This window comes from Carassius gibelio, chromosome B6 (assembly GCF_023724105.1).
Source record: "Carassius gibelio isolate Cgi1373 ecotype wild population from Czech Republic chromosome B6, carGib1.2-hapl.c, whole genome shotgun sequence".
Classification (NCBI taxonomy): Eukaryota; Metazoa; Chordata; class Actinopteri; order Cypriniformes; family Cyprinidae; genus Carassius; species Carassius gibelio.
This window is the reverse complement of record NC_068401.1, coordinates 29,634,954-29,659,953: the sequence shown is the minus strand read 5'-3', so window position 1 is coordinate 29,659,953 and position 25,000 is coordinate 29,634,954. Positions and strand designations below refer to the sequence as shown.

At 40.3% G+C, this 25,000-nt stretch overlaps 1 pseudogene; it reads right to left on the bottom strand.

Moving 5' to 3' along the window:
* Positions 1 to 17,348: 17,348 nt before the first annotated feature.
* The window catches only part of LOC127959417 (RNA binding protein fox-1 homolog 2-like), a 44,069-nt pseudogene continuing 36,417 nt past the window's right edge, over positions 17,349 to 25,000 (bottom strand).

The following is a 25,000-nucleotide window of genomic DNA, read 5'->3' as shown; positions in this document are numbered from 1 at the left end:
CTACCATGTCATTAGCATGATTAGCAAAGTTGCTAGCATGTTGCTAGCATGATTAGCAAGTGACTAGCAAGTACTTTGCATGATTTACAAGGTATTTAGCATGTCGCTAGCATAATTAGCAAGTGACTAGCCATGTTGCTAGAATGATTAGCAAGTTACTAGCATGCCTCTAGCATGTTTCTAGCATGATTAGCATGTGACCAACATGTTGCTAGCATGATTAGCATGTTTCTAGCATGATTAGCATGTGACTAACATGTCGTTAGCATAATTAGCGAGTGAATAGCCATGCCGCTTCCATGATTAGCAAGTTACTAGCATGTCGCTAACATGTTGTTAGCATGACTAGCACGTTTCTAGCATGACTAGCATGCGACTAGCATGTTGCTAGCATTATTTTAACATGATTAGCATGTTGCTAGCATGTTTTTTAGCATGTTTTTTAAGCATTATTAGCATGCGACTAGTATGTTGCTAGCATGTTTCTAGCATGATTAGCATGTTGCTAGCATGTTTCTAGCATGATTAGAATATTGGTAGCATGTCGCTAGCATGTTTCTAGCATGACTACCATGCGACTAGCATGTTGCTGGCATGATTAGCATGTTGCTAGCATTGATTTTAGCATGATTAGCATGTTTCTAGCATGACTAACATGCGACTAGCAAGTTGTTAGCATGATTTGCATGTTGCTAGCATGATTTTAGCCTGATTAGCATTTTGTTAGCATGTTTCTAGCATGACTAGCATGTGACCAGCATGTTGTTATCATGATTTTAGTATGATTAGCATGTTGCTAGCATGTTTCTACCATGATTAGCATTCGACTAACATGTTGTTAACATGTTTCTAGCATGATTAGCATGTTGCTAGCATGTTTCTAGCATGAATAGCATGCGACTACCATGTTGCTAGCATTATTTTAGCATGACTAGCATGCAACTAGCAAGTTGCTACCATGATTAGCATGTTGCTAGCATGATTTTAACATGATTAACATGTTGTTAGCATGTTTCTAGCACGACTAGCATGCGACTAGCATGTTGCTAGCATGATTTTAGTATGATAAGCATGTTGCTAGCATGTTTCTACCATGATTAGCATTCGACTAGCATGTTGTTAGCATGTTTCTAGCATGATTAGCATGCTGTTATCATGTTTCTAGCATGGGACTAGCATGTTGCTAGTATGATTTTAGCATGATTAGCATGTTAGGATAGATAGATAGATAGATAGATAGATAGATAGATAGATAGATAGATAGATAGATAGATAGATAGATAGACAGAGAGACAGACAAACAGAAGTACAGGCAGACAGAGGGACAGAGAGACAGAAAAAGACAGACAGACAGACATATGGACAGACAGACAGAGGGACAGATAGACAGACAGAGAGACAGAGACATATGGACAGACAGACAGACAGACAGAAGGACAGACAGACAGACAGGCAAACAGAGGGATAGACAGAAAGAGAAATAGACAGACAGAGACATGCAGAAGGACAGACAGACAGACAGACATACGAACAGATGGACAGACAGGTAGAATTTGAGTTTGAGAGACAGACAGACAGACAGACAGACAGAGGGACAGACAGACAGAAGTACAGACAGACAGAGGGACAGAGAGACAGACAGAGAGACAGACAGAGGGACAGACAGAGGGACAGACAGAGGGACAGGCAGAGGGACAGGCAGAGGGACAGACAGAGGGACAGGCAGAGGGACAGACAGAGGGACAGACAGAGAGACAGACAGAGGGACAGACAGAGGGACAGGCAGAGGGACAGACAGAGAGACAGACAGAGGGACAGACAGAGGGACAGGCAGACAGAAGTACAAACAGACAGAGGGACAGAGAGTCTAAATAAACAATGATAGAATTGTTATTCTTGGGTGAACTATGTCTTTAAGAAATTAGTTTAAAGGGGTCATATGATGCTGATAAAAATAATATTATTTGGTGTATTTGGTGTAATGAAATGTGTTTATGTGGTTTAATTTAAAAAAAAAAAAAAAAAAAAAAAAAACACATTATTTTCCACATACTGTACATTATTGTTTCTCCTCTATGCCCTGCCATCTCAAACATGTCGATTTTTACAAGGCTCATATGTCTGAAAAGCGAGGTGTGCTCTGATTGGCCAGCTATTCAGTGCATTGTGATTGGCCAAATACCTCAAGCATGTGACGGAAATGTTTAGACTCTTAACATATCGTGATGCGTTTCCGGCTGGAGCAACGAGACATAACATAAAACCCATTATAAATGTGATATAAACATGATTTCTAGTCGTGTCCTCTTTTGGAAGGCCAAACAAACACACAGCGTCTATACGACATCGCAGCGGCGGCAATAACAATACTACAACGAGAATAAAAGGTACGCCTTCTTTCTTTGCAAAAATCTGGGAGGCGTTATGCAAATCTTCCCACATAGTGACAATGAGATGTGGGGCGTGTTAGAAAGAGCTGTTTCAGGGGGTCTAGACGAGTCTTAACTTTATGCACCAAGAGCTTGAAACAGTCCAAAGAGAAAGAAATATATAAATGGCATCATAAGAATCAGTCAGTCACATCATTCCTGAATTATGTTTTCGAACCAATAGGTTTAATGACTGATTCAGTGACTCATTTGTTTTTTCCTGAATGATTCAGTGTTTTTTGAGTGAATCAGTTGAATGAATGATCCAGTGACTCACAGTTATTTAGTTAGCTTCTGAATGAATCAGTGTCTTTGTATGAATCTGTTAAATGATTGACTCATAAAGAGAGTCACGTGTCGACACCTACTGGTGTAACTATTAGAAAGAGTCGATGTAGAATCTCCACTAAGACTGACAGTCTGTCTGGATCAAACACACACAAGCGGAGCAACATAAACTGCCCCATATGTATGTATATCAGGACTCGTGTTTGACCAATCCGATTCAACTGCTGTTCATAAATAACACACTCAGAATTTATTGCTACATGGGAATGGAATCTCAAGGAAAGAAATGACAACAAATGAAAACTTACAGAGATACAACCTGTCCGGTCTTAACCTCTGTGTGTGTGTGCTGGCCTGTCTGCTGTGTAATTTCCATGTCTAGGTTTAGTTTGGTCCGTTGGGTTTGTTTAGTGGACATGTCTCCATGGAAAGTTCTTCAGAGAATTATGACAACGCTGTGATGTGTTCAGTACTGTCCGTCCACCTTATAATTTTCAGTGTTGTGTGGATGGATGTTATGTTTGCAGCTCATTTCCAAGTTTCCCCAATGCAAGAGCTGCACAACAATTTCATCCAGAAGCAAATGAGGAGAATTTGTCTGTAACAGACAGACAGACGTCTAATGAAGGAGATCTGATGCTGTTGAGCTCCAGCTGCATTTACATGGTAAGTCACAGCCTTCAGAGACGAGAGAGAGACAGACAGAGAGACAATAAGAGAGAGAGAAAGTTCATGTGGTGCAGTGGTCTGATGTGGCCTAAGCTCTGGTATCCGGCATCACAGCAGACACCACAAAAAACCCATCAGACCACAGCAAGTGTGTGTGTGTGTGTTTTTTATATAAAAGCAGCCATATAGATAGTTTGGGTATTTCTGAGCCGTATGTCTGCAAACTTCCGATAATTACAGTGAGAGCTTGACTGTTTTTAGCTTGTAATGTTTTCAGCAGAATGAGCTTCAGTTCTCAAGAGTCTGTGAAACAAACCTGATTTCAATGATATCAATTCAATACAATGCAATCTTAAATCACTTTAGTGGCATGACAGGCATAACTGTGTATTGTCAAAGAATTTATTATATATCCACAAGATTTTTACTCTGTTTTGGGTGTAATGATCAATCATTGAAATAATTTGTTGTTAATTATAATATCAGTGTGCAATTTCTTATTCATCAACACTACACTAATATAATACAAATTCTATCTTAATGCGTCTTTTATTGACATTAAATTCTACCATCTACGTCGGATTGGGTTTGGGGTTGGGGTTTCATTTGTTTTTAACTGGATATAAAACACAGGTAATCTTTATTCCTGAACTTTGTGCTGTGCCATTCCCCTTGAACAATAATGTTTGATCATCCTGATGTTATATTTGAATGACATAAAATTCAGTATAATCATGTACAAACAGATTCTGTTCATCAGTATTTCCTGATGTTCACACTTTCATCGGCGTCATCAAATTAAAGATTTCAATGGGAAAATCATGTGGTGCAACATATTTGATCTTACACTGACCTTCATCATCATCATCATCATCATAACATGTTGAATGTAAAGTATCCACCCAAAACACTTGAAGAACAGATGGTTAAATTATGATGAGTTATTATTATTCTTCACCACTGTAAGCATGTGTTTAGGATTGTGGGTAAAAGTTTAAGAATCTGAATGAATAATCTGGATATTGCAGTCTGATCTCCTCTGTAACTGTGGAGGTTATGAGGTTAGATGACTTGAATGCAGAATGATAGTTAAAGGCAGTTCATCATTGAATTCAGTTATGTCATCTCTGTTCAGTTTAAATAGTGTATGTGCATTTATTTGCAATCAAGTCAATGATATCACTGTAGATGAAGTGACCCCAACTAAGCAAGCCAGAGGTGACAGCGGCAAGGAACCGAAACTCCATCGGTGACAGAATGGAGAAAAAAACCTTGGGAGAAACCAGGCTCAGTTGGGGTCAGTTCTCCTCTGACCAGACGAAACCAGTAGTTCAATTCCAGACTGCAGCAAAGTCAGATTGTGCAGAAGAATCATATGTTTCTTGTGGTCTTGTCCTGGTGGTCCTCTGAGACAAGGTCTTTACAGGGGATCTGTATCTGGGCTCTAGTTGTCCTGGTCTCCGCTGTCTTTCAGGGCAGTAGAGGTCCTTTCTAGGTGCTGATCCACCATCTGGTCTGGATACGTACTGGATCCGGGTGACTGCAGTGACCCTCTGATCTGGACACAGACTGGATCTGGTGGTTACAGTGACCTCGGAACAAGAGAGAAACAGACTAATATTAGCGTAGATGCCATTCTTCTAATGATGTAGCAAGTACATCGGGTGTTATGGGAAGTGTTCCCGGTTCCGGTTTACCTAATTAATGCACCCTAAAAAAAAACGGATTTGGATATTAAAAGCATATTAGTATGTTATGTGTATGCCAGGTTAAAGAGATGGGTCTTTAATCTAGATTTAAACTGCAAGAGTGTGTCTGCCTCCCGGACAATGTTAGGTAGGTTATTCCAGAGTTTAGGCACCAAATAGGAAAAGGATCTGCCGCCCGCAGTTGATTTTGATATTCTAGGTATTATCAAATTACCTGAGTTTTGAGAACGTAGTGGACGTGGAGGATTATGATGTAAAAGGAGCTCATTCAAATACTGAGGTGCTAAACCATTCAGGGCTTTATAGGTAATAAGCAATATTTTAAAATCTATATGAAGACAAGCGCTCCGTGTAAACTTTTAAAAACTTTTTCATGATATTTTGTGTTATTCATGTTACTTCTTATATATACTTTTGTTCAGACAGACAAACACTACTGGAAATCTGATCTAATTTAAACTTCGGTTTGGAAACAACGTCGCCTCAGAAGTCCAGCTTCAGCGTCTACACGCTCCCATTGTTGCATCCTAAGGGCCGTTTCATAGTCAACGCATCTGTACCTATACGCGTCCCCGAGGCTACGCATCGTTACATTATGCGTCGGTGCGTAGCCAAATGTGTCGTCCAAGTTTTTGATACGCGACGCGCCAAATCACGCAATACTATGCGTTGTCGGTGGGGGCGACATTGCAAGTATTGTACATTAATTCAAGTATATTGTGTTTACAGAAGAAGAAGGTTTGAATACAATGGCGGGCGAAGAGGAAAAATTATGCGAACTTATACGCATTCATCCACATTTATACGATAGTTAATCATCAACAGAATACACTCCTCTTCAGTTGCCATTGTGGTCTGAATATCACGCGACCCGACTCTACTAATATCACCCGACTCTACTACCCCCTGTTGCGTGAACGGTGTATTGCATACACGCATCACCCGTGAAGCTTGTGTTAACTGTTTAGACTATGAAAGGGAGCGCGTCGCTCACGTTGCTTGCTCGCGTTTCTCGCGTTGACTATGAAACGGCCCTAAGATACCGTCGGAGAAAAGGCCTCCAGAAAGAAGGAAAGGCAAAGTGTTGGAATTCTATGCAGATCACAGAAAATAAGTTTTAATCCACCTCTCCCTACCATCTTGTTAGCCAACATACAGTCTCTGGATAACAAACTTGACAAACCTAATGCAAGAATCACATACCAGCGGGACATTCGTAACTGCTGCGTTCTGGCGTTTCTGACGTGGGTACCCAATACAGCCATTACACCGCCTGGATTCTCAGTTTTTGACAGTTATGACAGATTGCTAAACTCTGGTAAGAGTAGAGGTGGAGGCGTGTGCTTTATGATTAACACTCACTGAGGCACTGATGCTACAGTTTTATCAACACACTGCTCCCCTACGATCAAACTACTCTCCATTAATGTGCATCACTTCTACCTCCCATGGGAGTTTAATCATTAATTAATCATTCTCACAGTTATTCTAAAACAAATGGGAGTGAAGATGCCATCTCCACACTGCAGGACTGCTTTGAATCCACAGACTTGCAGATGTTTCAAGATGCAGCAGGAGACAACACAGATTCTGTGATATGCTACATTAACAAATGCACAGAGGATGTAGTCCCATCTATTAATGTTAAAACATTTCCAAACCAGAAACCATGGGTCAACGGTGAGGTGCGTGCCAGATTAAAGATCCAGTAAGATGAAAATAATAAGCTTTCTATCACTGTTTATAAGTTCTGTACATTAGGTTTAAATCCATCCATTGTCATTTTGTCAAAATATCCCAAAACAGTTCGCACGAAGCTGTTCAAAAGATTCAGTTTCCTTAAACCCCACCTTTCGGTAGCATACTGTGTTCTGATTGGTCAACTGACATAGTCAGGTTTGATTGGTTGTTCCGCACACACCTCCACGGTAAACTATGCGTTAGCATCTGTTTGGGGTGAATTATGTCTTATTCCTCTCATCGCGAAGCAAACAGTAAAATAAAAAACTTGAACAGTCTCGCTGCTTTTTCTTCTGTGTGGGTGTATTCAAGCCGCGCGCTTCAGTTTGAATCTGAACAGCTCGTTCAGCGCGGGGGCGTGGTCACATTAGATATAACGAAGGGAGATGAGAAAAACAGACATCGCGTTGTTTTCATATGGATTACTTTATCACAGAATATCTGTTTTCGGCAGCACTTGTTTAGTTTTAAAGTAGACATGTCAAGCTTTCTATAGATATCTCTCTCATGTCTCTTCGTTGAGTATTCACGGAGTTACACTTCATTTTAATGACGTGTTTGTAAATGACGATCAGCGCAGACAGCACACATACTGATAAGACGCTCGGGAGAGAACAAACACATAACTTCATAATCATACTTCGCTTTGTGATTCGGAAATGCTCGTTGGTCTAAATAAAGTTGGGAATGAACCCTCTTTTATGGCCAAACGCTTTGAAAATCCCGCTGTACTCACCGAGATTAGAAAAGCAGTCATCAGTGAAATGTTGTGAACACAACAAAAGGGATTTGTTGTACTGCTCTGGTATTGTGGTAAAAATGAATTTGAGCCATTGGACCCTCTGATCTTCATTCTTTGGCAGTGAAAATAAAACAAATTTGCCTTTACAATTAAAAACACACTGTCTCCTCGACATGATGCTATCACACCAACCAGAGCGTCTGTGTGTGGGGGGGGGGCAGGTCAGAGGTCAGTTTCTCCCAAGACGGTAGGTGGAGATTATTATGCAAAGTGCTCCTAGTGACATACATAGAGATGGGCAAAAGATTTGAAATCTATAACGACTCGTTTCAGCGATTCAGAGTCGACTCCTTACTTTAGAAGCCAATAACTTTATAAATCGTGTACTTTTTGGTTTAATTACTTTGTACATTGTTTACACAGATGGACAGCTACATCATACACTGTAATACAGGTAATTTTTGATTTCCCACCTGTGTGGCTCTTTAAAGTGACGTGACATTCAGCCAAGGATGGTGACCCATACTCAGAATTTGTACTCTGCATTTAACCCATCCAAAGTGCACACACACGGCAGTGAACACACACACACACACACACACACACACTGTGAACACACACCCGGAGCAGTGGGCAGAGCACGAACTGCTGCTTTCAACTCTGGGGATCTAACAGCTTATAAGAAGTCCAGGTATGACTTTCAAAGAACCATCAAATCAGCCAAAAGAGACTTTAGGGACAGAGTGGAGTCAGAATATCATGGCTCTGGCCCCCAACACATGTGGAGCAGTTTGCGCTATATCCCAGATGGCATACACAGACGTGTCTTGAGGGCCTGCACTGTCCGGTTAGCAGATATCTTCACAAATATCTTCAAGCTATCTTTGAGACTAACAGTGATCCCCACATGCTTCAGGCAAACCACCATCATCCCTGTTCTCATAAAAACAACTGTCTCCTGTCTGAATGACTACCGCCCTGTAGCACTGACATCAGTCATTGCAATCACCTACACTCTGCCCTGGAACACTTGAATGGAAGAGACACCTATGTGTGGATACTGGTCGTTGATTACAGTTCTGCATTTAACACCATCATCCCTACCAAACTTATTGCCAAACTGAAAGATCTGGGTCTTAACAGTGACTTATGTAACTGGGTCCTGGACTTCCTGACCGGCAGAACTAGCAGTTAGAACTAGCAGTCAGACATCCTCCTCACTCATACTCAGCACTGGTGCCCCACAGGGATGTGTACTCAGTCCTCTCTTGTACTCCCTGTTCACTTATGACTGCTCTGCTAAGCATAGCTCCAACATCAATCAAAATTTTTCTGATGATACAACTATCCTATGACTCATCACTAATCACAGAAGCCTCTGTTTGTGTCTCATAACCTCGCTCTGAGGACACATCACTAATTCACTGCGTCTCATCCACATTAGTTTATAAATGTCAATGCAGTCGCTCACACAAATAAAGACAAACTCAGTCTCTCTCAGTGTGCTTGCATTCAGAAACCGCTCATTACATTCTAGAATCCAGACATTTAGCCTCTTTATTCTCAATCATTGAGTTTATGGTCTCTCAGTGTGGTGCGTACATTCTATATATGTCACAGCCAGACTCAGTGTGTGTCAGATGTGAATCTGGATCTCATTGTGTTCAACTCGCTTTCCCAGTGGTTCTTTGTGTTCTTCCCTCTCTCTGTATAGCTATCTTTGTGAGGACATACATTGACAAAATGCAATATCTAGCTCCTTACCCTAAATCCACCCTTTACCCAGTTATAGCCTGACACTTAAAACCATGTCTGGACCCTCAAACAGGCCTTTAAAGTCTCTCAGAGAGTGAGGACCAGCCAAAATGTCATCACTTTACTAGAATATCCTCACTCTGATGATCTAAAACTCAAACTGGTCCTCACAGTTTTGAGTAATACTTGTTTACAGATTTTCTGTTCAAATTATTACTTGCTGCTAGGAAGGAATATTTAGTTTTCTTCCTATTTCTACTTTGTATTTTTGTTGTCATTTGCATTTTTGACAGCACTTATTGGTGATTATAATAATTGCTCTCCGCTAAGAAGGAGCCTTTGTACTTTGTATTGCTCCTTCCTGCATTTAAGTGCAAACTGTAGTTTCGATTTGAAGGAATTGCCCTGCTATAGGCCATTGGTTGTGCTAATTAGAAGGCAGCCACAGCTGTTTTCACTTTAGTGTCTTAGACTGTGTATTTATATGATGTCTGTGTGCTGATGTGGAAGCATCAGCCGAAGCATTCAGCCTCCTTGTTTGAAGACCAATGAGTGTAAAGACCTGTGAGTTTACCTGAGTGACTTCACCGAGCAACGAAATAGGCAACGCACCATATATTATCTTCCCTTTACTCAATTTCACCTCTATCATGTGTTTCCAAACCATTCCTATTGTCTTTGGAAAATGCTTTAATGTCCACACTCAGCATCTTGGGCTTGACTGAGACCTGTATTCGTGCAGAAGACTCAGCAACCCCAGTGTCTCTTTCTCTGACACCCTCCGTCAGGTTGACCGGGGTGGGGGCACTGGTCTTCTCATTTCTAACAACTGGAAATACTCAACCCACTCTCCCCTATGCAATTATAACTCATTTGAATCTTATACGATCACTGTAACAGCTCCTATAAAACTCCAGGTTGTGGTAATTTACCGGTAATTTACGGAGCTCATCTCAATCTTTATAATTCCAGTAGGACGGCAGTCCACTTTTAGTCTTTGGCAACTGCAACGTTCATCCGGACAAGCCTTATGCTACAGACTTCCATTCACTCCTTGCTTAATTTTATCTGAAATGACATACCACTACAAGCACCACAAATCAGGCAACTAACTTGACTTAATTTACACACGTAATTGTATTGCAGACAGCATTATGGTAAAACCCCTACATATCTCTGACAATTTTTTCATTACATTTAAACTACATTTTGTTACCTGTGTGCCCTCACCCCCTATACCAGTTACTTTTAGACGAAGCCTTCGTTCCATTTCCCCCTCCCATCTGTCCTCCGTAGTATCCTGCAAAATCTTTATACTTCCAAAACCAGATCAAGAGTGCTCCAGACACATGTAATCTCTTCAAAACATTTAATTCTCTCCTCTGTCCCCCTCGACCACCTCCCACCACTTCTGTAACAGCTGATGATTTTGCCACATTCTTCACAGACATAACCAGAACGATAAGTAGTCAGTTCTCAGCCCCATACACACAGGACTTCAAACCAGCTACATCCATTGCTAAAACTCCCATCTTCTCCTTTTGTCCCCTCACTGAGGCAGAAGTTTCAAAACTTCTCTCCAGCCCTCCTACAACATGCCCTCTAGACCCAGTCCCCTCACACCTCCTCCAATCAATCTCTCCTACACATCATCAACACATCTCTCCTCACAGGCTCCCTCCCCACTGCTTTCAAGCAGGCACGGGTAACTCACTGCTCAAGAAACTTACATTAAACATTTCTCTTATAGATAGTTACAGACATGTCTCTCTCCTTCCTTTCATAGCAAAAACCATCAAAAAAGTTGTTTTCAACCAGATATCATTGTTTTTTTTTCACAAAACAACAAACTGGATGCCAACCAGTCAGGTTTCAGGAGTGGCCAATCAACTGAGACTGCACTAATGTCAGTCACGGAAACCCTGTGGATTGCAAAAGCTGATTACAATTCATCAGTTCTTATTCTGCCGGATCTATCTGCTGCTTTTGACACTGTTAATCATCAGATCCTCCTGTCTGCCCTCTCATCCCAGGGATTCCACTTTGCTGGTTTGAATCCTATCTCACTGATAGGTCTTTCAGGGTGGCTCGGGAGGCGAGGTATCCAAAACACATCAAATGGTCACTGGGGTTCCTCAGGGATCAGTTCTTGGACCCCTTCTTTTCTCCATACACACAACATCACTGGGTCCTATCATACAGGCACATGGCTTCTCCTACCATTGTTATACTGATGACACACAGCTTTATCTTTTATTTCAACCAGATGATCCAACAGTAGCTGCACAGATCTCAGACTACATGGAGGACATCTCGGCATGGATAAAAGAACATCACCTACAGCTCTGACTGAGCTCCTTGTCTTCCCTGCCACTCCAACTCTACAGCATGATTTCACCACCCAGCTATGATCTTCTACATTTACTACATCAACTTTGGTCAGAAATCTTGGTGTAATCTTTGATGACCAGCTGACTTTCAAAGACCACATTGCAAAGACTGCTCAAGCTTGCAGGTTTGCATTGCACAACATCAGAAAGATCAGGCCCTTTCTAATGGAGCATGGTGCACAACTTCTTGTCCATGTCCTTGTCATTTCTAGGCTGGACTACTGCAATGCTCCTCTGGACGAAGTGCTGAATCCCTGACAAATTTCAAGCGACAGCTGAAAACACAGCTCTTTCGAAACTACTTGGCTTCATAGTAAAAAACAAAACAAAAAACAACCAAAAAAACAAACAAACACTTTCTCTTTATTATTCCTTCTTTTTCTAGCTTGTAATTATTTAAACAATGTCTAAAACGTGGTATTACAAGCACTTCCTGTGTCTGTTGGCCTCTTTAAGAATAATCGCTTTATGCATCCCCCAATTGTAAATCGCATTGGATAAAAGCCTCTGCAAAATTATTAAATGTAAATGCAATGTTTAACAGCAGCCATAAACTCTTTATATCTGCGAGCAGCTTCAGTCTGAGGGAAAGACATCACACATGAACACTGTTCATACATGAGCATCATTCCACTGGAGGATCATTCTGAGAACTGTGCCCACGTCTGTTTATGGAGCGCTGAAGGTGCCAATCCCACAATCCCAGAGACGCCCCAAACTTCCTGCTCGGTTCCTCCTCCGCTTCTAGAGTTGGGCCAGAGGACATGGCATTCTGGGACACTTCCTGACACCAGCGGAGACTCAGCGGGGAATTTCAGCTACTCACTTTGTCCAGACATATTTTTTTACAGAAACCGATCACACACACACACACACACACACTGGTCTTCCTATCATGGGTTCACTCCATAGGTTCAATGGTTTTGTACTGTACAGATGGATTTTTCTATTCTCTTACACACAGAACTACAGGCATTTTTAGATTCTCAAAATACTTCATTCTTGTGTGATTTATAAGTTGTTTTCCTCATGGAGACCAAAAGTATGTTCCTACAAGGTCAAGATTTACTGGTATTATTGTACTTGTGGTCGGGTACATTTGGTCCCCATGATGTTGTGAATACCAGTGCACACACACACACACACACACACATGCACAAACACAAACAGGCGCACATACGCATACACAAACACACACTCATGCACATACGTAAACACACACACACACATAGCACACACATGCACAAACACACACATGCACAAACACACACATGCACAAACACAAACTCTTGCAGACACACACACACACACCTACACACACTGTTATATCAAAGAAGCTGATTACAGTCACTTGAGTGGATGAAGGATGGATCTGTTCTCTGCAGATCAACACAATACTTCGTCCTGACAGTGATAACGTCTCATGAGATCACACACTGCAAAAAAGGATTTTCTTACTTAGTATTTTTGTCCTGTTTTCTAGTGTAAATATAAGAATTATTGAATCAACACGAATTTACAAGTAAAATGACTTAAGATATTATCCTGTTTTCTGAGAAATTGTCAAAATTATGTTGGGTTTAAAAAAAAAAAAAAAAAAACTTGTTTAGCCTTTGAATTAAGATGATTTTTCTTAAAGCATTGGCAGATATTTTTGCTTGTTTTACAAAATGTCAATATTTTTTTCAGAAAACAGAAAACTCATATTTCTCGTTCAGTACATGCATCTTGAGTCAAGAATGTTTATCGTCCAAATTCTAAGTAAGAAATAATTTTTTTGCAGTGCAGTAAATGTGACAGACAGGAGATCTAATATAGAGTCAGGCACATTTATATAAATCACCCAAAAATCCATAGTATTTCTGCAAGACTAGAGAATAATTCTGGCATTTAATGATGTTTAGAGTCAGACACAGCCATCAGAGAACACACTGAAACATCACACACCTCTGACGCGGACAGAGAAGCCCAGGACTGTGTGTGAACCGGACAAACGCTGGAGATCACGTGTCACTCAACACACACACGTTGCTTTTGGTCCTGAATGAAACTCATTTTGAACATGAAGCTTGTTGCAGAAACACACTGTTGTAAACCTCATCAGTGAGAATCAGGAAAGCAGAGGATCTCTGCTTCATTAGTCATATTAAGAAACTTTCACTTTCATCTTTAACTTTCTACAGCTGCTTCATCACTTCTGTCATCTATGATTCATTAGCATGATGAAGAATTATATCCTATCCTCACATAACTTCTGCCGTCACCTCAGTAAGGTTGTGTTAACACACAGTTAAACCGGTTCACGTCAGTCTTAAAATAGAGCTAATGCTCAGCTCAGAGATCATAGAGTTATACAACATTTAACCCAGAGGAAAGGTCAGAGGTCACAACACCATCTTCATCTTTGGTTTCTGAATGTGTTTATGATCATGGCAGTGATGTCCATTTCTATATTCGTCACAAAGATCAGAGCTCAGAAGAAAAATCTGCCTTCAGATGGTATCAGAATGATCATCAAACTATCGCTTGTTTTATGTTTTCCTTACAACTAGTCATTGCTTTACAGTTATGTATTTTAATAGCCCTTTGATGCATTTTGTGTTTACAGTACACAGCAAAAAGTGTTTATTTCAATGAATGAGATGCAACATTTATTCAAAATGGTCCAAATTTTGGCTTTAATAAGGTTTCACCATGAAATGGGCAAGAATGACCTCTGAGAACAGAGCGTTTGAACACGGCTAGATCAACTTATTATTCTGACCTCAGAAGTGCATGAATGTAAATTCCTGATTGTGTGTGAAAGACAAACTCATTTAGTGTTTGAATATGTGTCTCTGCTAAAACAAGACTGCACCAAATAAACACATAAACACACACACACACACACACACACACACAAGAACATTCCAGGATATGTTAATGAGCCTAGATGACTGTCAGCCAATCAGGTTTGTGGATTAGAGTGGATTATTCCTTCATTAGTCCGGTTCAGCTATAAGCGCGTGTGTGTGTGTGTGTGTGGGATCAGGGCGATCAGGTGTGTGTTTCTCAGGACATCAGCTGTGGGTGATTTAAGGTGCTCAAAGCTAAAAACAGATGTGAAGAGTGAATCATGTTCACACTGAGCATACAGCGGTCAGAAAAGAGACTGAAAACACTGACCTGAGATCACAAGCATCTGTGTAAACCCAGCTAAAGTCTGTTCTGGTCATTTACTGTTTTCTACATAAAATCATAGGCTTCATAAGATAAAAAACATTCTGTGAAAATATAACCTTGATATCTTTAATACTGACTGAGACCATGTCAAAGATTGAAATCATAAAACGAATGGTTGAAATCAAACTTTGATGTTTGTCATCTCATAATTAGATTTTGAGACTTCAGCCTGGATCTCACAGAGAGGATCACATCTGTTGAGCTGATAAACACAAAATGTAACGAAAACATAATTCTGGTGTATTTTTAGATATAAAATACATTCATTTAGTTATTTGGTAAAGAATTTAGGTTCGACTTTATTATAATGTGTCTTTGTTACTGTGGCGTTATGATAAATTTAAGAACCGAGTAATATTAATGAACTTCAAGCAATATATTGTTAGGGTTACTTGCATGCTTAATTTATTGTTATTGTTAATTATTGTTAATTACAAGAGTAAGTTTATGTAACGAGGACACCACATAATAAAGTGTTACCAGAATTTAGTAAAAAATATAAAAAGATCATGCTGAGAATATGAAAGCATATATTAACTTAAAGGAAGGCTGTATACACAGGTCAGCAACGTGTGTGTGTTCATGTGTAACGTGTTCATAAACATGACTGTTACCACACGCGTGTCCTCACTGACACACAAAGCCTGAGCTTAAAATACTCCAGGGTTCATCTCCAGATCCCTCGATCAGTTTCTGAAGGAGATTAGAGGAGCGCTATAAAAGCGTCCGTCCGGAGACACACTGGACACGAGCTGACCAGAGACACAGAAGAAGAAACTCCAGCACACGGTAAGAGATTCACCACACCTGAGACACAAACACATACACACGCAGAAAACACTCTTTATAGTCACAGTCAGGCAACATAGGCCTTCTCCTGTATTCTCATGAGTTAATACACAACACATGATCTACTGAGGGAAGGAAACCACGAAACAGACAGATGCTCAGTGGACTGATCAAATGACATTCATTTAAACACGAGATAAACACTCTCTCTACAGGCTCAAACCGAGAGTCAGACTGACTTACCGTTACTTCTTCAGATACAGAAGATATTGGAGCTAAACTCTGCACCGCACTGACCCTCCAGGGCAAGATCTGAATAACCCTGTTCATCACATTTAGGCAAAACAGACTAAAAACAGCAGCTCGGACACATTTTTCTGACAGACTGCAGAATGCCACATGTAATCTCGACGAGATTATGTAAAGAGCTTATTATTCACACGAGGTGAATAGATGTCGGTAAACAAACACTCGCGTTGTGCAATCAACAGATTAGGATTAACAAAATCCCAAAATGAGAAGATTAACAGCTTGAAGACATGAGTAACAATCGAGAACGAGATCAGATCAGGAACGATTAACAGATTCAATACGATTGGTTTAAAGCAAACATATGTTGTGTTTATGTTTTAGTAAGAGTCAGACATGGACGCCCCTGCACCCGCTGAGAAGAGAGGACCCCCAAAGTTCAAGCAGAGGACCGCTCGCACCTTCAAGAGCAAGGCTCCCAAACCCGGACAGAAAGGCTTCGGAGACGATATCCCTGGAATGGAGGGTCTGGGCACAGGTACATGACAGTCCGGCAGGTTCTGGTCAGTTCAGTACATTACATGACCCTGACAAGCTTCTGTCTCTGGTCTTTCACAGACATCACCGTGGTCTGCCCCTGGGAAGCGTTCGGAGACATGGAGCTCAGCGATCTGGCAAAGTTTGGGATCGTGTAGCACCTCATCCATCCTCCTGTTCTCTTCCCGAGATCATCCATCAGCCAGCATCTCTTCTCCAGACTGGACCAGAAGCAGACGCTCTCACACAGAAGATGGGACGCGATCAGCAGATGAGGGATAAAACCTCGCTCTCAGAGCCACATCAGCATTCAGTCTCTAATGTTGCAGCAAAATACAGAACTATGTACAAATCAACTTTATTTTTTAACTGTAAATATGATTATGTTTGTGTCTGAATCAATTCATCACAGTTGAGTAAAAACCATTGATTTGGCAGTAGAACTCAAAAATAAAGTTTTATTTTTACCATAAATCTGTGTGATGAGAATTTTCTCTTTTAAAGCGAGTTGATAATAAAATTACTTCATCTAAAGTTTTGACTTCATACACTACACTAAGGGGTTTTCAGAAATATCCACCGACTCTAAATCACACAAACAAAACAGTCTAGCATTATCAAGTTTAACTACTACACTGCCAGAACATTAACCATTTACTGTAGAAAAAGTGGAGCAGCCTCATCTTAAAAAAGATCTACAACTTATCTTCAGCAGATATGAGTTTCCTCAACTTTTTGTTGTATAAATTGAAAACAAAATTAAAATTATTACACATCCATATACAATATTAATGCACAGTCGACTGAAATCAGAGACCCTTCGAGTGAGTGTTTTTAAAAAACAGTTTATATGGACATTCAGATACAAATACATCACAAATGGAATCAGAATATGTAGAGAGAGAGAGTTGAACTCAAAAACACGGTTACACTGGAAACCAAAGGAGAGTATGTGGAACAGGTATCATATTCATAAGGTGCAAGAATGGAGAATAAAAGAGACGCCATCTTTAACCCTTTACTGTAGGAATGGAGGGGATTTTAACCTTCTCACTCCCTCATCAGAAGACGAGCGTCATGCCAGAAATCAGTCTAATCATAGCAAAGAGCTCCCATTGATCCAGAACGGCACGGAGAAGATCACCTGCTGCAGGAGAAACAGAAAGAGAGAAACCAGCCAATCTTCTCCAAAAGCATCTTTAAAAGCCAGAAGGTCAGAATTTAGGAGCCGAGATCACTTCAATCTCTTATAATACTGTGGAAAGTGTATGCATAGACTGCAAGTACCATTCAAACAAAAAACTAATAAGATAAAGCTGTCTGGTTTAGTGTTCAGACTGTGGTCAGTTTGTCTTTAGGACAGTATCTTAGTGTCAATGAAACACGGCCCTCATCCTCACATTATTCTGAAACTCTAAAATGGTCAAATGTTTCAGTCCTGGGTCCAGATACACTTACACCTAGAATCGACATGATGTCTAGCAAAAAAAAACCTAAACAAAAACCCCTTGAAATGCAGGTGTGTTTTCTTTCACAGATACGGAGAGCGGTCTTGGATCGCAGGAGGAGGACGCTGCCATCCATGTCCAGCTGTTCTGAAATAATTAACAAACCACTTCAAACAATATCAAAAACCTATTCATGTAAATCAAAACAAAAATAAACCAAAGAATAGAATTACAAATACGTTTACACACAAATCAAGAACATGCTTGACTTTTCTTTGGAATCAAAAAGCAAAATACCAATATACTGAAGAAAAGAGGACACACTCCGCATGAAAGACAAAAATACTGTGTGCTGCTGCTTTAAAAATCAACAAACCTCTTTTGATCCACTGTTCTGAAATTTGGACCGAAAGTTGCATATTTTATAAAACTATGCTAATAAAAGAGCTTGTCGAAATTCCAAAAGAAGGGCTCTTCAATCCCAAAATCTGAAGGAAAAAAAGTTGTAAATATTTTGTAGCATAATTTAGATACTTGCTTTAGTCATTATGCCTTTGTTTATCAGTGTGGGTTCAGATGATGTCCAACACACAACCATGAGAAACTAATGACGATAATAATCAATAATAGCAATAATAATAACAACAATAATGTTTGGTAAAATTTTGTGTCTATTCTAGTTTACTTGCATATAATGACTATTTAATTTTAAAGGTACGCTTCTTGAAATTGGTCTGAACAGAGGTACAGTTTAAAGAACACAAAGCTTTCAGCAAGACGGATGATTATGACACGTCGTCCCATTGTGTGCGTCACGCTTCAGTGATCGTTACAGCTGCTGGAGTTTCTTTCATCCATGATCTTTCCAGAGAGAGGAAGACCACGGTGGAAGTCTCTCATCACGTGGCTGTATTTGGGATCATAGCATCGTCCTCTCTTACAGAGCTGATGGGATCCACCAATTTCAAGATGATCCTTAAAACGGAGATAAGAGCGGTCCAGACGAAGGTCTATATTTCTTAAAGAATATTGATGATTATTGTAGTGTGAGACAGTGAAGGGTGACGTAAATGTGTTCACTGCAGTCCTGACGCTCGGTGCACATGTAGTTCAATGGCCACTAGAGGCAGTCTAGAGCCGTTACTGCATGCATATGTGCAGAGAGACGAGCCAGAGGAAGAAATGATTCGCTTCTCAGTCAGAGATGTGTTTTCATTTAGTGTTCGACGTCGTCAGGTTTCCTTTAAAAAAAAACAAAAAAAAAAACACGTTCTTCGATGTACTGATTTATGGTTGCATTCCTTATTCAAAGTTCGTTCGTAACAGACGCGCTTCGCTTTTCTTTTGTCCAAGAGTGTGATTGGATTTTTCCCTCCGAGGTCAGCAGCTGTTGAAGGTTCAGAGAGACGGTGAATCTGGAAGTGTATTAATATGGTGAGAAGCGGCTGTATCCTCCTCTGTAGAGAGTGGCCTGCGAGAGAAGGGTTTGGTTAGAAAGCGTCTGAGGATCTGAGAGCGTGACGCACAGACGGAGATGAAGCTTACCATCGCACTGACTCCATACGCTGCTGCCGCCGCCGCCGCTGGAGAAGCCGCTAGCGCAGCCGCGTACGGATCTGCTGCGTACATGCGACCGTAGCTGAGAAACACAGAAAACAAACACTACTGCTCAGAACCAGAAATGCTGCAAAATCATTTTCAGAGAAAGTTACTAAAGGAAGGATGATGTCTTGCTAAATAATGTTGTGACATCACTACGTCATGACATCATTAATTATTCAAAACGCAAAATTGTGTCACTGCACCAAAAATATATTTTATATATATTCATTTAGACTTGGTTGTAAAATAAAATAAATGCACAATATAATATTAAAATTAGTATTGTCAAGCAATTAATCATAATGTATATATAAATACACACACAGCATATATTTTTGACAATGTATTTACTTATGTTCATATAAATTTTATGTATAAATATTTCGTTTTATTTTAATCATTTAGTTCCTTACAGCGATTGCACTCGTGTCTCACACAAGAGCCACGTTTAGAAAGACAAGTAAAATTAATGCTAGTTCAACTTATCTTGAGACTTTATGGCGGGTCTTTGCATCTCATGTTTTTAAATGAAAAAGCTGTTATCTAATCATGATTATCATCAACGTGGAATTGCGCAGCTTGTCAGTTAACAACGGCTCTGTGTGAAATCACGCACCTGATGGAATTTACCACTGATTAGAGAACCGACTTTACTGACGACAACTAGAGTTGTTCTGATTCCGATACTAGTATCGGAAATATCACCGATACCACAACAAATTCGGCCATCGGCATGTACATGAACCCATATACCGATCTGATACCATTTTCTTAAACCAGACCTAGTTACGAACGCTAGCTTTGCCTAACTGCTGCACGGTTTTTCTTCGAGCAACCCCTGTTTATAGCAGCGAAGAAGAAATGTAAACGCGTTAGCAGCACTGATCTATATATGACTGGTTCGCTCTTCGCGTTCTAAACTGCCAACAGACAGTGAAGCCACTTCTATATTATAGATCAGTGGTTAGCAGTGTGTCCACAGTTTAGCAGTATTTCAGACTGGACGAACCAGACAGTAAAACGGCAACTAGGGATGCCACTTCACTACCAAGTCGGTGCTGAAAATTAAAAAATGTGATGATACCAGCGTCACTGTAGTACCGGTAGTAAGTTTGAGTATATTCGGTACCCGCAGCTGAGTTCAGTCGCTTCCGTGTTAGTCTAAGCGCTGCGCAGGGCTCCAGACTGTAGTCAAATATATTGTCTGTGAATATTAAACTGCAAAATACTATTTAAATATTACTCCTGCAATTTCTACATATCTGTGTGTGATGGGCGCAGATGCAAGGGGGCTCGCTGTTTTGTAGTCTCTGCCGTGTGTCACTATATGAGGACACGAACTCATAAACCGTCACTTCATGAGAATTTACTGTTTCATTTGAGAAAACTGTCATATCATAAACACAGACACTCAAAAGATCTTCATGGCAGCCCATTATGCCCAAATAAATGTTTGGTTTAACGTGAGTAAATTGACAATATATTAAGCTACTGTTGTAGCCTACAGTAGATTTTGCTATGTCTCTATGTAGTAATAATAATACATCTTTTAATAATAATAATTATGCCTATACCTTTGCTTGTTTTTTACTTGTTTTGTTGTAAAGAGATTATCTGATTAATATATCATTTTTTATATTTCTAGACTTATTTTTTGCAGTTTTTTTATACAGTTATATTGTAAAACTAAAATACGTTTTTTTAGTTTGCTGCATTTGAAGTTCTTTTTGGCTTAAGAAAATAAATAATATTACTGTCAAATTCATGTCAGATAATACAAATACTGTAATAAATACAGTAGTTCACCATGTATTTGTTAATCTTTTATTAAGGGATAAGTCTGAAGCACAACATTAAAATAATTCTAGCAATTTACACAGGGCTAGTAGTATATACAGCTGTATATACAGATACACACCCAGGTATCGGATCAGTACTTTGTATCGGCTGATACCCGAGCCCAGGTATCAGAATCGGGAAGAGAAAAAGGGTATCGGAACATCTCTAACAAGAAGCACATCAATTATCGGCCGATATTTATCGTGCACCCCTAGCAATTTCATTAGGCTCCTATATTTATGTTCGGTTATTTCACTTTAATTGCACAGAAAAGGACATATACACTGACCATCAGAGGTGGGTAGAGTACCCAAAAACTGTACTCAAGTAAAAGTAAAAGTACTAGTCTTGAATAGTTACTTGAGTAAGAGTAAAAGAGTATCGGATAAAAAATCTACTCAAGTAGTTAGTTAATAGTTACTTTGGGTCATATATACTGAGCCTATTTTTATTTAGATATATAGATAAAATGTATTTAATGTATGTGTGTGTATAAATGCATATATTTCATCAGCCTTTACTCCAATTTATGTAATTTATTATAAAACCCTGTCTGTGTACTTAAGTAACAGATATAGGTGTCATGCCATAACATATTTTTAATACGACTGACTTTATATTAAATGTGAATTTAACATTGAAAGTTAATGTGATCTAAATATTGCTACTAATCTTTAATTTTTCAGAAAGAGTGCAAATAACATTGACATTATTAAACTAGATTTCTACTAGATTTCAATCACTCTCAGAAACTCCCATTAAAATCCATGAAACTGTTAACACTGTGAAATCAATATCTTTAATTATAGATTCGTACACACATCTGCACTTTGTTGTTTCTGATGAGAGAATTCGCCAGAAAGAGGTATTCAGTCAGTGAGCGAGTGAAGGAAGCACCGGCGATGACTCATCTGAACACCTTTGATTTGATTGGCCAATGCTTTAATAAGCTCAACAGAATCGTGTGTGATTGGTTATAATGTGCAGCGCTGTAAAAACGCGTCTGTCTCTGGCTCAGCGCCAGCAAGCGATCACAGATCTGAATTTAGCAGCTGATGATATGACTTGCTGAACGTTCTCGCACCGGTGTGATTGTATTAAAATTAATAAAATTTTAGTCTGCTATTTTTTGTCTTTTGGAAGCTGCATTCAACTTGACTCCGCTCTGTTATAAGCCACACACGTACAACAAACTAATGTCACAGTGGTATCGTGTACTGTAATCGAATGTAGCCCAAGTTATTAACGTTACCTGTTAAACAGTAGACAGCACACGCGTTCATCTAATAAGGATCTCCATCGCAAGCAAATAATAGCCTTTGTAGATTTGCTTTCAATTCAGTGCAGTTCCATCGCCCCGTTTTCAACGCTGCTGATGTTAACCGTAACAACTCTGAGTGAACCGCTTCAGACGCTCAGCGCGTGCGGCAGGGAACTGAACGACTCATGCAAACTGATTCATGAACCAATTCACTCGTTTGCCAACTGGTTTGATCAAGCCTTTGAACAGAGTTGACTCAAAAGAATGAATCATTCGCGAATGGGCATCGCTCATCGCCCAGAGAAAAGTAGACGGCGTGTTTGGAATAAACTGAAGCATTTATAACATTTATTGCATTAAGATAAAGTAACGAGAGGAGCGTCGCCCACAGTAACGACGTAAAAGTACAAATTTTTCCCAAAAAATTTACTCAAGTAAGAGTATAAAGTACCCATCTTTAAATATACTCCAAAAAGTATTAGTTACCCCAAAAAATTACTCAAGTAAATGTAACAAAGTAAATGTAACTCGTTACTACCCACCTCTGCTGACCATGAAGTGAAATAACTGAACCCACACAAGAGTAATTAGTAATATATTGCTCGAAGAGAATTCTTGTGGCCTCAGGTAACTGTAACCGTAACTGAAATTACTCTAATATTTTAAATTTTAAGTTCAAGAATAATTTGAATATTGATATTTAAGTGCAAATTTCTAATTTAGTTTGAGTCATTTTGACTGCCCCCAGTGTTCAAGATGTGGTTATGACTGAAAAGCCTCCTCCATGTGAGAGCGAGGTTGCACAGGGTTGACTGTGCATTGAATGTTTGTCGCTCACCTGTCGCTGTAAGCCGCTGCCGCCGCTGCTGTTGGACTCGCTACCGCCGTCGGCTGAGTGTAACGATACGCAGTGTAGCCGCTCTACAGAGACAACACACAGATGTGCTTAAAATAAGCCCCAGTGCAACCAGGCAGGTGAAGTGGTGAGTTAGCAGGGAACAAAGGACATGAAAACGTTCAAGAAAAGCAAACCTAAAGTCCACTAACAAGCAATCTGCCACTGATGTTCAGTCAAACATAAACTGCATTCGGACAGCCGTATGTAAGTCTGTGAATCTTCCTCAGTGGCAAACAATGCAGGAGTGGTTTCTCTAATGATTAAGAATCGAGAGTGTGTTTGTCAAAGAGGGAGAGACGAGCAGAAACGGGGATCGTGAGTGCATTAGCGTCAGTGTCATCGTCCACCCAAACACACAACCAGGGCCTATCAAACCGATTACTGGTGCCATATTCAGACAGACAGAGAGTGAGATTAGGAGAACATCCACACAACCACACAGACAGCATGCACCCAAACTAGCCATTCTCTCCTCAGCATTCTACCCTACGGCCAATCAGGAAAAACCTCCCATGATCCCTCACACTCCTGCTAGAGCGCAGCCGCCGAGGGAGAGAGAGAGAGAGTGAGCGTGAGAGAGAGTGCGAGTGAGAGAGGGAGTGAGAGAGAGAGAGAGGGAGTGAGAGAGAGAGAGTGAGAGAGACCAAGAGAGTGAGTGAGAGAGCGAGAGAGAGAGAGTGAGCGTGAGAGAGAGTGAGAGTGAGAGAGGGAATGAGAGAGAGAGAGGGGGGGAGTGAGAGAGAGAGAGTGAGAGAGACCAAGAGAGTGAGTGAGAGAGCGAGAGAGAGTGAGAGCGAGTGACCAAGAGAGAGAGTGAAAGAGACAGAGAGAGTGAGAGAGCGAGTGACCAAGAGAGAGAATGAGAGTGAGAGAGAGAGTGACCAAGAGAGAGAATGAGAGTGAGAGAGAGAGTGACCGAGAGAGAGAGAGAGAGAGTGCCCAAGTGAGAGTGACCGAGAAAGAGTGAGAGAGAGTGAGAGACCGAGAGAGTGAGAGAGAGAGACCAAGAGAGAGAGTGAGTGAGAGAATGAGAGAGAGAGAGACCAAGAGAGAGAGTGAGAGAGAGAGAGATCTACAAGTGAATTAAGTGTGATCACATGCCAACACAGATCGAGTTAACATGCCATAGAGAGAGAGAGACAGGGACTCTGGGAAGGGGACAGAATCAGATCCCAAAACATCCAGAGTCCTTAAAACTATGGTCTCAAATATCAGCGATGCACAACCAAAGACCTGCAGGAAGTCATTTGCTTGAAAAACAGCACCAGAAAATGATTGACATGCTCAGAAGTGTAATTAATCTACCGCTGGGGGCTGGGCGGCGCCGTATCATTTTTAATGCTATACTTCTATTTTTATTTTTATTTTTAAACATGGAGTAATGCAAAAACAAACAAGATGATATATCTTGTTAAAACATCTGAGTCTGAATA